Raw genomic sequence first — 14,408 nt, forward strand, 5'->3', positions numbered from 1 at the left:
GTTAACACTGCAGACAGATTTTAAGAGCTGGTGTTAGGTTGCGGAACGAGGTCTCAAACTTAAATGCTGGCTGTGAGTTGCAGAATAATGTCTCAAATATAAACTTTTTAGGGAGCTCTGGTGATCTAGTTGGTAAGGAGTTGCAATACTAATCTAAAGGAGGAGGCACTGACAATTTGAAACCATCAGTGGCCCCTGAGAAGAAGAATAAGCAGTCCCTTCCTCTTTGATTTAAAGCCTCTGAAAACCTGCTGGAGAGTCAGCTGGATTAGTTCCAACTCTACAGTAATTACAGGTGGACAATTACAAATTACGTTTGACACTCCAGAACCTATGATTATGTTAGGTCGTATGACAACTAATTGTTAAGGTTGCAGATGGAAGTAAAAGAGCTGATCAGCTGACCTTGACTTTTAGAAGATATCCCAAATTATGTGAGTTAACTCGGTATTATTATGAGTCTGGAAAAATAGAAGTGGGAGGCTAACATGGAGGCCAAAAATGTGTAATCAGATGGCCTCACTTCACAATTGCTGACTTTAAAAATCGACAGGGGAGACCAGGAGCTAAGAAATTCAGGAAACTTTTTTTGGTTGTAATGTGTCCTTGACTAATTCAAGCTCACAGGGACTCCACAGAAGAAAGCAGAACTGCTTCAGAAGAGTCCCAAAGCTGTAATCTTTAAGTCAAGAGGTAAAAAAAAAATTTATATTAGATAGAAGTGAGGAAATATCTTTGAGGACTGGAACACACCAAGCCATATACTTTTAATGACCTGCTGTGCATGCGAAAGCTGGAAGATCAAAGCATAATTGATGGCTTTGAATGATAATGCTGCTACAGTATTCCAAATATTACTATTTAAAATACAACCTGTAGAATGAACATATATTTTTTTAAAAATAAAAAATAGTTTGTAATCTAATTTTTGTTTTTATTTTATAAAAATGCAGATTAAGCTGCATTTGTATAGTTTAAGATACTTTGCAAAAGGACAAATTTCATATATGAGTAAAAGTAATTGCATGCTTAATAAATAAGTTAATTTAGAGAGACAAACACACAGAGAAAAAGAGACATAACTGCAATAGCTTATTTGAAATTAAGTCAATGCAAATGTGGAATTGGTGGGGGGAAAAGGGAAAAGAATGTTTGCTAAAAATTAAAAGACAAGTGCAATTGTATGTGTAATTAATAGAAATATAAATTTAGAGGTTCCCCCCCAATTTTTCCTGTATTTAAACTGTGTATTAATGAGGAATTATTAAAAAATAAATATGTTAACTTGACTTAAATTTTACGATCCACAGTTTATTAGTTGAAAACCCTAAAACACCAAATTAATTATGTTACTGAATATTCTTTCTTTTTTGAGACTATTGTTTTCCAAATAATGTAAACAAAAAAGCCAGCACTTTTAAAAGAAAATTCAAAAGCCATAAGAATAAAAGGATATAGCAATAAACTTGGATATTTTAATTGACCACTTGGCCAGTTAATACTATTAATACTAGAACTAAATAAATGTAGTAATTAATAGATTGGATCTATGCTTCCAAACCTGAGAAATGCATATGTAAAGCTACCAAATAGAGCTATGTTCCACAAGACTCCGTGACTAAGATTTACATGGTCCCCATGTCTAGATATTTTAAATTTCAAAAACAATAAACGATGGTATAGACTTCTATATATTTTTCTATCCTCTCTTGGTGTTTCAATGTCTTTTTCTCCTGTGTCACTGGATCTGGAAAAACCATTTGACTTCCGTAACTGTACTACAACAACCTTATCCTATAAGCGATCATTCAATTATTCTTCTCTAACCATTGAATTTTACTTTAATCCTGTTACTGGATTCATAAAACTCATTGTCCTTGGGGCAGAACTAACTCATAGCTGACCCTCCAGAAGATTTTTTTCTTCCAGTAGATTCACACTGACTGCCTTTGATTGACAGTGTATCTGTTTATTCACTACGTCTCCTGGGTAGTGGTGGTGAATGCCATTGAGTCAGAATGAACCCAGAGTTGATTCTGCAGCAGGGTTTTTGAGGGCAATAAATCTGTGGAGCAGCTGGTGGATCCAACCTGTGTACCTTTTTGTTACCACATAATTCCTTACCCCTAAGTCGTTTGGGTTGTTGTTGTTGTTATGTGCTGTCAAGTTGTTTGCGACTCATATCAATCCTATGTACAACAGCTCTGAAACCTACTCTACTCTGTACCAACCTTATCGCCTCTGACACACCTACCCCCATTACCCCAGTCACTAAGTCAATCCATTTCCTCAAGGGTCTTACTCTCTTGCTCTGTCCCTCCACCCTCCCAAGGATGATGTCCCTCTCCAAGGACTAGTCCCTTCTTACAACATGCTCAAAGTATGTTAGATAAAACCTCAGAATCCTTGCCTACAAGGAACAGCCTGATTTCACGTTCCCTAGGATGTACCTGTTTGTTCTCTGAGCAGTCCACGATATATTCAATACTCTTATTTAGCACCAGAGTTCAAAAGCATCAGTTCTCCTTCTGTCATCCATAATCATTGTCTAGCTTTCTGATTCATAGCAAGTAATTTCAAAGACTAGGCACACCTTAGTGTCCAGACAGACAACATTGCTCTTCTGAAAGCAGACTTTCCTCAGTGCTATTTGCTTTTAATTTCCTAGCTGCTGGTGTCTTGATTCTGAATCCAAGCAAATGGAAGCTATTAACAATCTCAATTTCTTCACCATCTATCAAGATTCTGCCAATGGGCCCATTGGTGAGAATCTTTGTCTTCTTGATGTTGGGCTTTGATTCATATTAAAAGCTGCAGTCCTTGACCTTCTGCAGCAAGCATTTCAGGTCTTTCTCAGTTTCAGCAAGCAGGGTTGTGTCATCTGCATAACATAGGTTGTTGATGAGTCTTCCTTCCAATCCTGATGCCACATTCCTCTTCATCGAGCTCCCAGCCTCCCAAATAATCTATTCTTCATATAGATTGAAAAGGTGTGGAGATAAGCCATATTCCTGGTATATATTCTTCCCAATTTTGAACCATGTGGTATTTCCATCCTTTGTTCTGACACCTGCCTCCTGGTCCAAATATAGGTTTCACATAAGCACAGTCAAGTGTTCTGGGATTCCCATTCTTCTCAGAGTCAGCCATAGTTTGTTGTGATTCACACGGTCAAATGCTTTTGCACAGTCACTGAAGTGCAGGTAGATATTTCTTTGGTACTCTCTGCTTTCAACCAAGATCCATCTAACATTAGCTGTAATATCCGTAGTATCACAGCCTCTCCTAACCCAGCTGCACATCTGGAAGTTCTCTATTAATGTGCTGTTCCAGTCTTTTTTTTTAATAATCTTGCTTGTATATGCTATTAATGATATTGTTTAATAATTTCTGCACTCTGTCAGGCCACCTGTCTTTAAAATGGGAACAAATACGGATTTCTGCCAGTAGGGTGGTACTATACAAATGTGAGGTTTCTCCACTGCCAATCCCACCAATTGCTGTGCTGGAGAAGATGGATAATCTCTTCCTGTTCAATTTACTACCTCTGAAAACCAGCTGGAGAGTCAACTATGAGTTGGTTCAGACTGGATATCATATAACAATAAATCCAGTTAGGATCAGATAGTATGCTAATAGTGTAAATAGTACCTTTGGGGTTGTTGTTAGGTGTCATCAAATCGATTACAATTTGTATGGACCCTATGAACAATAGATCTGAACCCTGTCCTATCTTGTGCCATTCTCACAATCATTAACATGCTCAAGTCCATTGTTATGTTATAGTCACTGTGTCAATCCATCTGGTTAAGGGTCTTCCTCTCCTTTGTCATCCCTCTACTCTTGAAAAAATGATGTCTCCCTAAGAATAACCTTTCCTAACAACATGCCCAAAGTATGTGAGATGAAGTTTCATCATCTTTGCCTTCAAGTAGTAATATTCTGGCTGCACATTCTCCAAGGTAAATCTGTTTGGTTTTGGAAGGCAATGAGATATTAAGAACTCTTCCCAGTCACCACAGTTCAAAGGCATTAAATCTTCTTCTGTCATCCTTATTCATTGTCCAGCTCCCAGATAAACAGCAAGTGACTGAAAAGACCATGGCCTGAATCAGGCACACCTTAGTCCTCAGAGCAATGTAGCTGCTTCTCAGTAATTTGCAGACGACCTTGACTATAGACTTGCTTAGTGCAATACATCTTCTGGTCTCCTGACTGCTGGTCCCAAGTGCATTGATTGTGAACACAAGTAAGATGAAATCTTTGACAGTTTCAATCTCTTCTCCATCTATCATAATATTGCCTATCAGTCCAGTGACAAGGATTTTTGTTTCTTGATGTTGAAATGCAATTCATATTGAAGGCTACAGTGTCTGTAGCAAGTGCTATAAGTTCTGCTCACTTTCAGCAAGCAAGACTGTGTCCTTCACATAATGAAGTTATGAGTCTTCCTCCAATCCTGATGTCATGTTCTGCTTCACAGAGTCCAGTTCTCAAATAATTTGCTCAGCATACAGAGTAAACAGGTCACTATGAGTCATCTATGACTCCACAGCACTTAGAAACAATAACAACAAACAGAGAGGGAGCTCAGTTGGCCTGGTGGACAGAAAGTGATGCTACCAAGCCAAAGGTGGGTGATTTTAATCTGTAGCCCTCAGGCCTGGTTTTAATTGGTTTTGGTCAAACATTTTTCTAAATGTTACAGCACTTTTTGCTATACCACTTGCTGTATAGAGGTAACTCGTGGTTGGTGTGATGCTGAACACTGTGACACTGATGTGTCAAATGTGATAATGGTTACCCATGGTGGACAGTGTTTGATGGAGCTCCCCGATGAAAACAAACTTGGAAGCAGAAATGACATCCACTTCTGAAACAGGTTGCCTCTGGAAACCTTATGAACTTGGAGAAACAATGAGAGTTATACAAGTGTTCAGGCCGATAGTTAATAGGGTCACTATGAGTCATCTATGACTCTGCAACACTTAACAACAATTTGGAGTAAACAGGTATGGAGAGAGGATGCAGCTCTGACACACACCTTCCCTAAATTTGAGCCATACAGTGTTCCCTTGTTGTGTTTGCACTACAGCCTCTTGGACTACATATAATTTTCGCATGAGCACAATTAAGGAATTCCCATTCTTCTCAATTGTCTAGCTATTGTCTTAAGAATAGCTTTGAAGCATTGAATACCAATAATCAAAGACCAGATGTCTTGTGAGATTACATTAAGAATATCATCCATGAAGAGAGGAAAAGAAACCTAAAAAGACAGGTGAAAGAAAAAAAACCCAAAATGAATGCCGGAAGAGACTCTGAAAATTGCACAAAAACACTGAGAAGCCAAAACAAAGAGAAGAGATAGATAACTTTGGGGTAGGAACATAAAAATATATTGTGCAGATCACTAAGGAGAGAATGGTCAATTTCGAAACCATTCCAGACTTAAATTAATCAGATTCTGTGGCAGGAAATGGAGTCCCATTACCATCAAGAAAGAAGAAGTCTAGAGTGCTTTGCTTCCTTTAGGCCAGAGATTCCCTCATGAACTAGAGAAAGATCTAGATTAAGACACAGTAGGGGTATTGGAAGCCTTGGTGGTAGCATTAAAGTTGATAGAGAACAAAAGGCCTGTGTGAGACAGAGCTAAGCTAGAGTTGCTGCCCCACAGAGACACAGCCATGCACGTTGGCCTAGACTAACTGGTGAAGAAGGTCAAGCACATATTTGGCAGAACTTTGATACACTTACACAAATGCAAAGTATGATCCAGATGTATAAAGCCCGGAGTCAGAAATTTGCCTGAAAGCTAACCTAAGAAGCTGTCAAGTTTTATATACTCGGTGTTTCCAACCTGAATTGCAACCTGTTACTTATTTAATAACATCATAATAGTGAGTACTTTCTGTGAGTTCTCTATGGCCCCTGCAATAAACTAATAACATTAATAACAAGAGTAGTGATAGTTACAGAAGGAACAGTCGGTTATAGAATTGATAAAAGAAAGTGTAGGAGTGTGGAGGTATATTTGACGTCAGGAATTGACTGGACTATTGATAAAGTTGTTGGAGAGTCTTCCTCTCTGTGGAGTTCAGGGTAATCAGGCTCACTGGCCTCCTAGACCTGCTGCATTGTTTTTAGAATTTTATACTTTTAGAGTTATTTTTGGAAAGTTAAAATGGCTTATCATTTGCCTTTCATTTGCTTATCTAGCTATCTAGTTTACGTTACAAATAATAGGTAGAGATTTTGGTGTGAAACAACGTTTCTTATCCTGGACATATAAGGAACCCTGGTATAATGGTAACATGTCTGACTTGTAACTGAAAGATTATAAGTTCAAAACCACCAGCTTCTTAAGGGAGATAAAGAAGTAATACTGTCCCTTACATGTTTTCAGCTTCAGAAACACATTGGAGAGCATCTATGAGTTGAACTCAATATCAAAGCAGTAGAATTTTGGTTTTGTTTGTTTGTTTGTTTGTTTTTATTTGATATCCTGACAATATGCAGGAACCTCCTGAAGATCTTTCACAAGCTGCCACTATTCAGCTCTCAATTATGCTTTTAAAAACTTAGTAAGAAGGCAGGTTGGAAAATGTATTATTAATTGAGACTGTACAAGACTGAAAACCTTCAGGTGATCTCAGAATATTGTGCTTTTTAGAAGATGTAATATTCAATTACTGAAAAATCTGGTCTGTACTTTAGCTTCCTGGTGATAAGAAATAAATATAAGCCAATGATTTTTCAATATCATATGTTAAGATATATTTAAAAGGAAACTTTGATTTTTAAACACATAGTTGTGTACACAGAAAAAAATAATGGAATTTATGTGTATTCTGTTTCATCAGCTACAATCATTATTATCACATTGCTTTGTAGTCATGTCTAGTTTAAGGAGAACCTAGATCCAAATTATGCTATTCTGATTCTAGCTTTATCTTAATGGTTTGATTTTGTTTGGAAGTATAAATTATTGAGACTCTTCTTGTAAAAGAAAAAGAACAAAGGCCACATGAGAAGTGCCATATCTGACCTTTCGTCAACTTCACAGAGGAAAACTGTCCTCATCCAGAGCATCAATAACACAAAACCAATTCCTGTGAGGTCAGACATATCCCCGACACTTCAATACCTCTTTCCACTCATCTCAACATCAATCTTAGTGCTTTGATGGATCCAAAATCAGATGTGATAGCTTACAGACCACCTGGAATCATTTTAAGGAGGTCAAAGGCTTTAATTGAGATTAGTAACACAATATAGTCAAAATAGTTCCCCAAATGTGCATGTAAGCACCTCAGCCTTGAAACTTGTGGTGTTCCAAAGTTGTCAGTCCTGTCAATATTGACTCTCCACCCAGTTGGCCAACACAGTACCAAATCTTGCCAATATTGGCTCCCCCCACCCGTTAAAATCTTATCTCACCTCACCTACATTCTCTAGTTCAGCCATGGCTACTCCTGCAATCCCTAAGTGTGCCATACATTTCACTGGATTAAAGGAGTTCTCTCTTCTCTTGCTAGTGGAAGAATTCTGTCTGTAGCTATAGTTCTTCAATTTATTAGCAAGACAGCTAATCTTGTAGGTTGTCAAAACTGGCCAATGCCCTTGTGGAATGGTAGATAGCTAATCCCTTTGTGGATAAGCCAATATGCCTCACTCGTATAGTCCTCCCCTCCACATAGTCATTCACCATAGAGAAGCCACGTTGAGAGGCACATTCCACACTTGCTTAAGTTAATTTTGTATAAAACATCATATGAACTTACAAGTCTTAAACCAATTTTGTAAAGAAGAACATTTTAAAGAAGATTAAGTTTTCAGAAGCTTCCTGTTGCAAACAAAAATTTCCATTTTTCTGTATGTACTTGTATAACGTATGATGTGAATACTATGTATAATTATTTAATTGATATATCATGAAACACATATTATTTATACTTTAATGCAGTTTATTTTAACTCTTCTGAATCAATCTTTTATGTTTGGCAAAATAACAAATATTCAAATTCAAGTTCATTGTTGATGCAACCAACTGAAAACTGACCCTCCAGAGGGTTTCTGAGGCTGTAAATTGCATAGGAAATGATTATTCATATTTCTTCCATGAAATTAGTAGATTCAAATGATCTGTGTCTCCGTTGGTAGCATAATTCCTTACACACTTGATCACGAGAACTTCATCCCTCCATGTTATCTATGTATAAATCTATTTATCTCTATATCTTTCATCATCTATCTAGTTTTGATGTTGTTAGATGTCATTCAATCAGTTTCAAGTCATAGCACCTCTCTGCACAAGAGGAAAAAAAAACACATCTTCACAAACTCTGCTTAATTTTGTTGCAACCATGTGTCAATCCATCCCTTGGAAGGTTTGTTGGGTTTTTTTTTTGTTTGTTTGTTTATTTTTAATTTACTCTCTACTTTATCAAGTATCATGTTCCTCTTCAGGGACTGGCCTTCCCTGAAAGCAGGCTTGAAGAGTCTGAGATGAGGTCTCATCATCCTCCCTTCTAAGGAGCATTCTGGCTGTATAAATTTCAAGACAGTTGTGCTGAGGGGTTTTTTTTGTTTTTTGGGTTTTTTTTTTCTGTTTTCAGTTCATAATATATTCACTAGTCTTTATCAATACTACAATTCCAAGCCATTAATTATTGTTTCATTTTAATTATTCATTGTCCAACCTATGAATGTTTTTGAGGCAGTTGAAAGCACCATTGCTTGGACCAGGTACAACTTAATTCTCAAAATTATATCTTTGTTCTTTAGCACTTTAAAAAGCTATTTGGTAGTGGTTTTCCAGTGAGATATATTGTTTGATTTATTGACTATTGCTTGTATTGATATTGCTTGTGGATTCAAGTATAATGAATTCTTCGATAATCTCAGTCTTTTCAATAGACCTTAATCTTGTTAATTGGCCCAGTTGTAAGGATTTCTGTTTTCTTTACTAGGTCAAAATGTAGTTCATAACAAAGAGAATGAATCTTTGGACTTCATTGGCAACTGCTTCACATTCTCATTTTTTTGCAAACATAATTGTTTCATCTACACATTACAGGTTGTAATGGAATCTTCCTCAAATCTTCATCCACTGAATAGAGAAAGAAAAAGAGCAATCAAATTGAAAATCTGTGGAGAGAGATGATGAAAAAGCTCAATTTGAATTAAGGCGGAGACTAACTATAGAATAGGAAAGAAATTTCTCATATAAAGTTCAAATTGAAGGTGAGAAAAAGGAAAACATATCCACAAGTGCAAAAAATATAGCTTTAAGTATATCCTAATTGATATTATATAAATTTGTTGATACTGTTTGAAAGCTCCATCAAAATTTGATCCTATTGTATAGCTTTATTCAATATTATTTAAATTACTATAATCTTTTAAATATATAATTTGAAAATTCCTTTTCAAGATGACAGTTTTTGGGTATTTTGAAATTGTTTTCCTTCTATATTTACAAGTGGTTTCTATTTTTGTTGCAAATGTTCTTTATTTTCAAAGTTCTGATGGGGGAAAAATTACCCTTGATACCTAAATGTAGGAGACATTATTAATGCTAGTACTTTTAATTTTTCTTATTGTAATTTTTATGAAAGTTTATAAAAAAATTGGATTTTTATTTATTCTTTTTTGCACATTTCCCTCCCTACAACCTCAATTACCTTTATAAAAAAATTAATTCATTATTGTGTCATATTCTCCCTCCTCCACCACTGTTATTTTTATTTTATGTAACTATTTTAGCTAATATTTTTTACTTATACAATTTTCTACCTAGTCATTTCTGTTGTTGTGTACCATCATGTCTGAACCAAGCCTTAGGTGACTTTTTCGTAGATTTTCAGAAGCAGTAAGTCACCTGTGTGATTCCCCCTTTTTCCTGAGGAGCGGCTGGTCAATTTGATCTCATCAATGCAGGATCCAGGTCTGTTGTTCATAGGGCCGCTGAGAGTCAATATTCAACTTGAGGGCACGTAACAACAAGAAGTCACCAGAGCTCATTTTTTAGATTATATCAAATTTACTTCCTGTTAAGACGTATAGCCTCAGAAATCCAATGGATGCAAGTCGGAATAGTCTCCATGAGAGTAGATTTTTCATTTTGTTTCATTTATTTTATAATTATAAAATAATAAGCAAATTATATTTACTGTTCAAGTCCTTGAAGTATATAATATTAAGAAAAATCAATACATTCAGTATATAGACTGTGTGAGAGCCAGGTAATTATATTGGTCAAACCTTGAAAATATGTATGGCATATAGATATTTTTATCTCTTATTGCATTTCTGGTAAAACTGCATTCTAGTCAAATTACATTCACAATTTAAAATAATAGGTAGTGATATGTCAGATGCCATTCTCTTCTCCCTGACTTCACATTTAAGCTTCTATTACTTCATAATTAAGAAGCTATGTTGTTTCAGATTTCCCCCCCCCCTCAAGTATACATTGAGTCATTTTTATCTCAGAAGGCTAATAGTTTTAAGACATTGTTATAATTATTGTATCAAAATTTTTGACATTTCAATTAATATTTTAACTGGAAATATTTCATTTCAATGTTAACGTTAGAATGAAGTATATCACTAGTATAAAACTATGAAATTTTTCAAGTTATAATAATTATAAAATTGTGTTGCAAAGATAATAATGAGTTTTTACATGATGAGGAAAATATTTCTTATTGAGTAGAAAAGAAAACAAGTTATATTGCCATTTTATATGTAACTTATGACCTGTTGTGGTGTGCTCTTGAGTCAGAACCGACTCCTAGCTAACCCTCCAGTGGGTTTTCAGAGGCAGTAAACTGCACAGGAGGAGATTGTCCATCCTTCTCCTGTGGAGAACTACGTGTCCTTGGGATTACAACACAGCTTCTTACAACTAGCCCTTCAGAGCTCTGAATGACCTAGTTCTATCTTAATTGATATTTTAAATCTCAGGAGACAGGAAGCTTTAAATAAAAAAGACAAAAATGACAAGTTAAGGACTGAAAACAGTGACAGCATAGAGAACACAAAATTGTGGTAAAGTTCATGATAAGTCTCAACCAAATGACTCCATGCTGATTTTCCAACATGGTTGAAATCCATGGTATATAAAATAAGGTTAATAGTGTTTTTTTTTTAGTTTCTTACATATTACAATTATTCTTACCAAGAATTTTTAAGGATTAGTGTATGTACTTCCTATATACAAAAACCAAACAAGATTGTATTTTGTAGAACTATTTTTTTTCTTCTTTTATCTTAGATTTTTATGGGATGGTAAACAAGTTGATTTGTGGTCTTAATGAAAAAATAAAGATTAATAGTTTACTAGAAAGGTAAGCAACATAAATTTTCATGTTAGAACTCATTTCTCTATAATGTGATTGTCAAAGGTTTACCCTTAATTTTCTCTGAGTTTCAGTTTCTGATAAATTATAATGAAAACAGCATTGTAATAAAAAATTTATTACAGAACTAAAATGAAGAAATGTGGCTATTATATATCCCAACTGTTCTTGTGATAATATACCTTTAAATAGGCTATCAATTTAGATATATTAAAACATAATTTATTCATTAATTCAACAATATTATGCAAGTGTTGTATTAAGGCTTGCTTTCAAGAGGAGGGTGCCAGGGAATGAGAAAAATCAAATAACAACCAAGGATATCAAGAAAATATATGGTCTGCCCTTCGCCAGATTTCATCCGCAGCTCTGTAACATGAAATAGACAAAGGAAGTCCTGCTGATTAGTCAATTTTGGCTCTGATTAGAGAATGTAGTTTTTAGACATCTCTAGACAAGATGACTTCTGCCAGTCAAGGGAAATTATTTGATAGATGGGTGTGTGGGTTGAACTGTAAGTGGCAAATACTTATGGCTATTAGTAATGAAACTCTCATATTTTAAGATATATCTAGTTGAGATATAAGTCATATCTGCTACAAAAAGTCATGGCATAAGTATCTTTTATGTACTTATATCCTGTATGGAATATTGTGAACAAATATAGATGTAAATGTTATTTAACTTTCCTCTTATGAGTACAAAGAAGTATAGAAAGTCTCTAAGAGCTAAGAGTATCTCATAACCTGCCATCTTGTTGATATTTTGTGCTGTCCTCAGACTTATCAAAGTGTCTGCTCAAATGTAACTTTAGCAGATATATCCAAGATAGCCCTATTCTAGAATTAGAATATTTTCACCTTAAGAATGGAAATGAACTCTCTGAGATTTGAATGTGAATGGTTTGGTTGTTTTTTTTTAAATTTATATAGTATAACAGTTTTCAGTGTTTTAGTCTGCAACATTAAAAATCAATAAGGAAAAACTTCTAGTCTTGGCCTAGATGAAACGAGTCAATGCTAATGAAGTAAATAGCTTGGGGTGAAAATGCATAATATATTTAAAAAGATCTGTATAAAAAAAACCAAAGAAATAATAAAATCCAAATATGCAGAGTAAGAGAGGATCCTATTGGAAAGAGTGTATTATTTGAGATCACATAGTCCTTAAAAGAGACTATAATTCTGGAATATAAATTTACAATCTAGAGTGTGACAAGATGGCAAAAATATATGGCTGGCGCAAGGGGCAAAAATTGGAAACCAAGGCCTGTAATTAAGCCATGGAAACCCATAAGCTTTGGTTTAGAACCAAATGGACTATGCTTTATGAAAAGTGATAAAAGAGAAAGACAAAATTATGAGGTCCAGGAATAAATCATCTAAATCTTTGAGAGTGTATCTGCCAGTAGAGATTATAATTACTTTCTATATTGAAATAGTATAACCTAGAGCTTCCAATGATTTTTACATTATTTATCTAAATTGTGCATATCTCACCCAGTATTAACTAGCTATGGCGTTAGAACTTTGAAAATGGCTTTTTTTATTCATTGTGTTAGCCCCTGCTGGGAGCATGGTCTCCAGCAACATTAACTGTGAGCACATGGTTTTGCAAATCATCAGCAGCTCTAGGACCACTATAAGAGAGTGCTTTCCAGACTTTGGTGAGACTATGAAGAGTATGAAGAGACTGTGAAGAGATGCTGAAGAGACTGTGGGAAAACTGTGAAGTGATTATGAGACTGTGGCAAGGTGTAGCCTGAAGAACCTTGGAGAGGAAGCCAAAATTAATGGCTTTGCTTCTGGATGACTGAATGAAGACTTGACTTTTGACTACTATTAGACAAAGCTTGATGGATGATTAAGGAAATCAGAGGTCTACTTTAACTGGTAATCTGAACCCTAGACATATTTTTTGAGAAGCTCTCTGAACTAAATGAGGGATTGTGTCTTGATGTTAGTGTGTGGTGCTGCTATTCACTAAACTTGGAATTTTCACTATGTGATATCCATTGTCTCCTTCACTCACCCGCCGAACTATTTTCCAAATAAACCCCACAACTGTGAGTAAAGTCTGTGAGTCAACTTGCAATGAACATTGGACATAAAGATTCACCGAAATAGGTGTAAGAACATGGTGAGTATTGTTTTTGACCATTTAGTTCTGGCTTCCACATGGAGGTGTGCAACTGACGCCTTGAAAGGGGGCTAATAGAGGGACAGTGGCTATGAGAATGGCGGAGGACAGAGACCACTCAAGAGACCAGGGCTGCAGCGGGCAGTTGCTGCATGAGGGAGAGGAGCAGTGGTGGCCGCAGCCTCAACCCAGAGTGGAACAGTGGCAGCAGGACAGACCAGCATCACAGAAGTGTCTGTTACCCTGGGACACCATATCAAGCATTGGCTGTGGGGAGGAGAATGGGGAGTGCAGACCAGGCAAGACAAGGGTCTGAAGGGGAGGGGCGAGAGAATGGGAGGAGGGGCTGAACTGGATGCTGGAGGAAGTGAATGCTGACAGAGCAGGGCTGGAACTGAACAAAATCACAGGCTTGAAAGTAGGGGTGGGAAGGTGGGGAACCAACACTTCTCTGCCCTCTACTGGGATATTGCTCTAAACTGAACATCTAAATTGGGAAATAGTTGAGGCCTACATATCAAGATAATCTAACAGAAGCTGCTCCGGCTTTGAACACTTGCAGCCTCAGGGTTTAAAAACTTATACCAACAAATGACTGTTGAATAGAAGGTATTCTAGAAGTAGTAGCCCCAGGGAGCTACTGATTCCACATCCCTGAGGATTGAATCCTTGAGTGGAGTGGCCACAGCCAAATGTTTGCCTGAAATCAGTGATTTATGGAGTGGTTGGGAAAGACATGTATGGGACATGGGAGCCAGAGCTTAAGGGCCTGACCATGCCACAGGCAACAAGGAGACCTGACTTGTATCATTCCAAAAAAGCTTCCCTACTTGTCCCAGAGACAGTGGGACAAATTGATGTTCTGTTGTCCATACCTGTATAAATATTTGCACTAAAATTCTA

The sequence above is a fragment of the Elephantulus edwardii genome, unplaced genomic scaffold, assembly GCF_000299155.1.
Source record: "Elephantulus edwardii isolate Elephantulus edwardi_28Jun2011 unplaced genomic scaffold, EleEdw1.0 scaffold00170, whole genome shotgun sequence".
Lineage (NCBI taxonomy): Eukaryota > Metazoa > Chordata > Mammalia > Macroscelidea > Macroscelididae > Elephantulus > Elephantulus edwardii.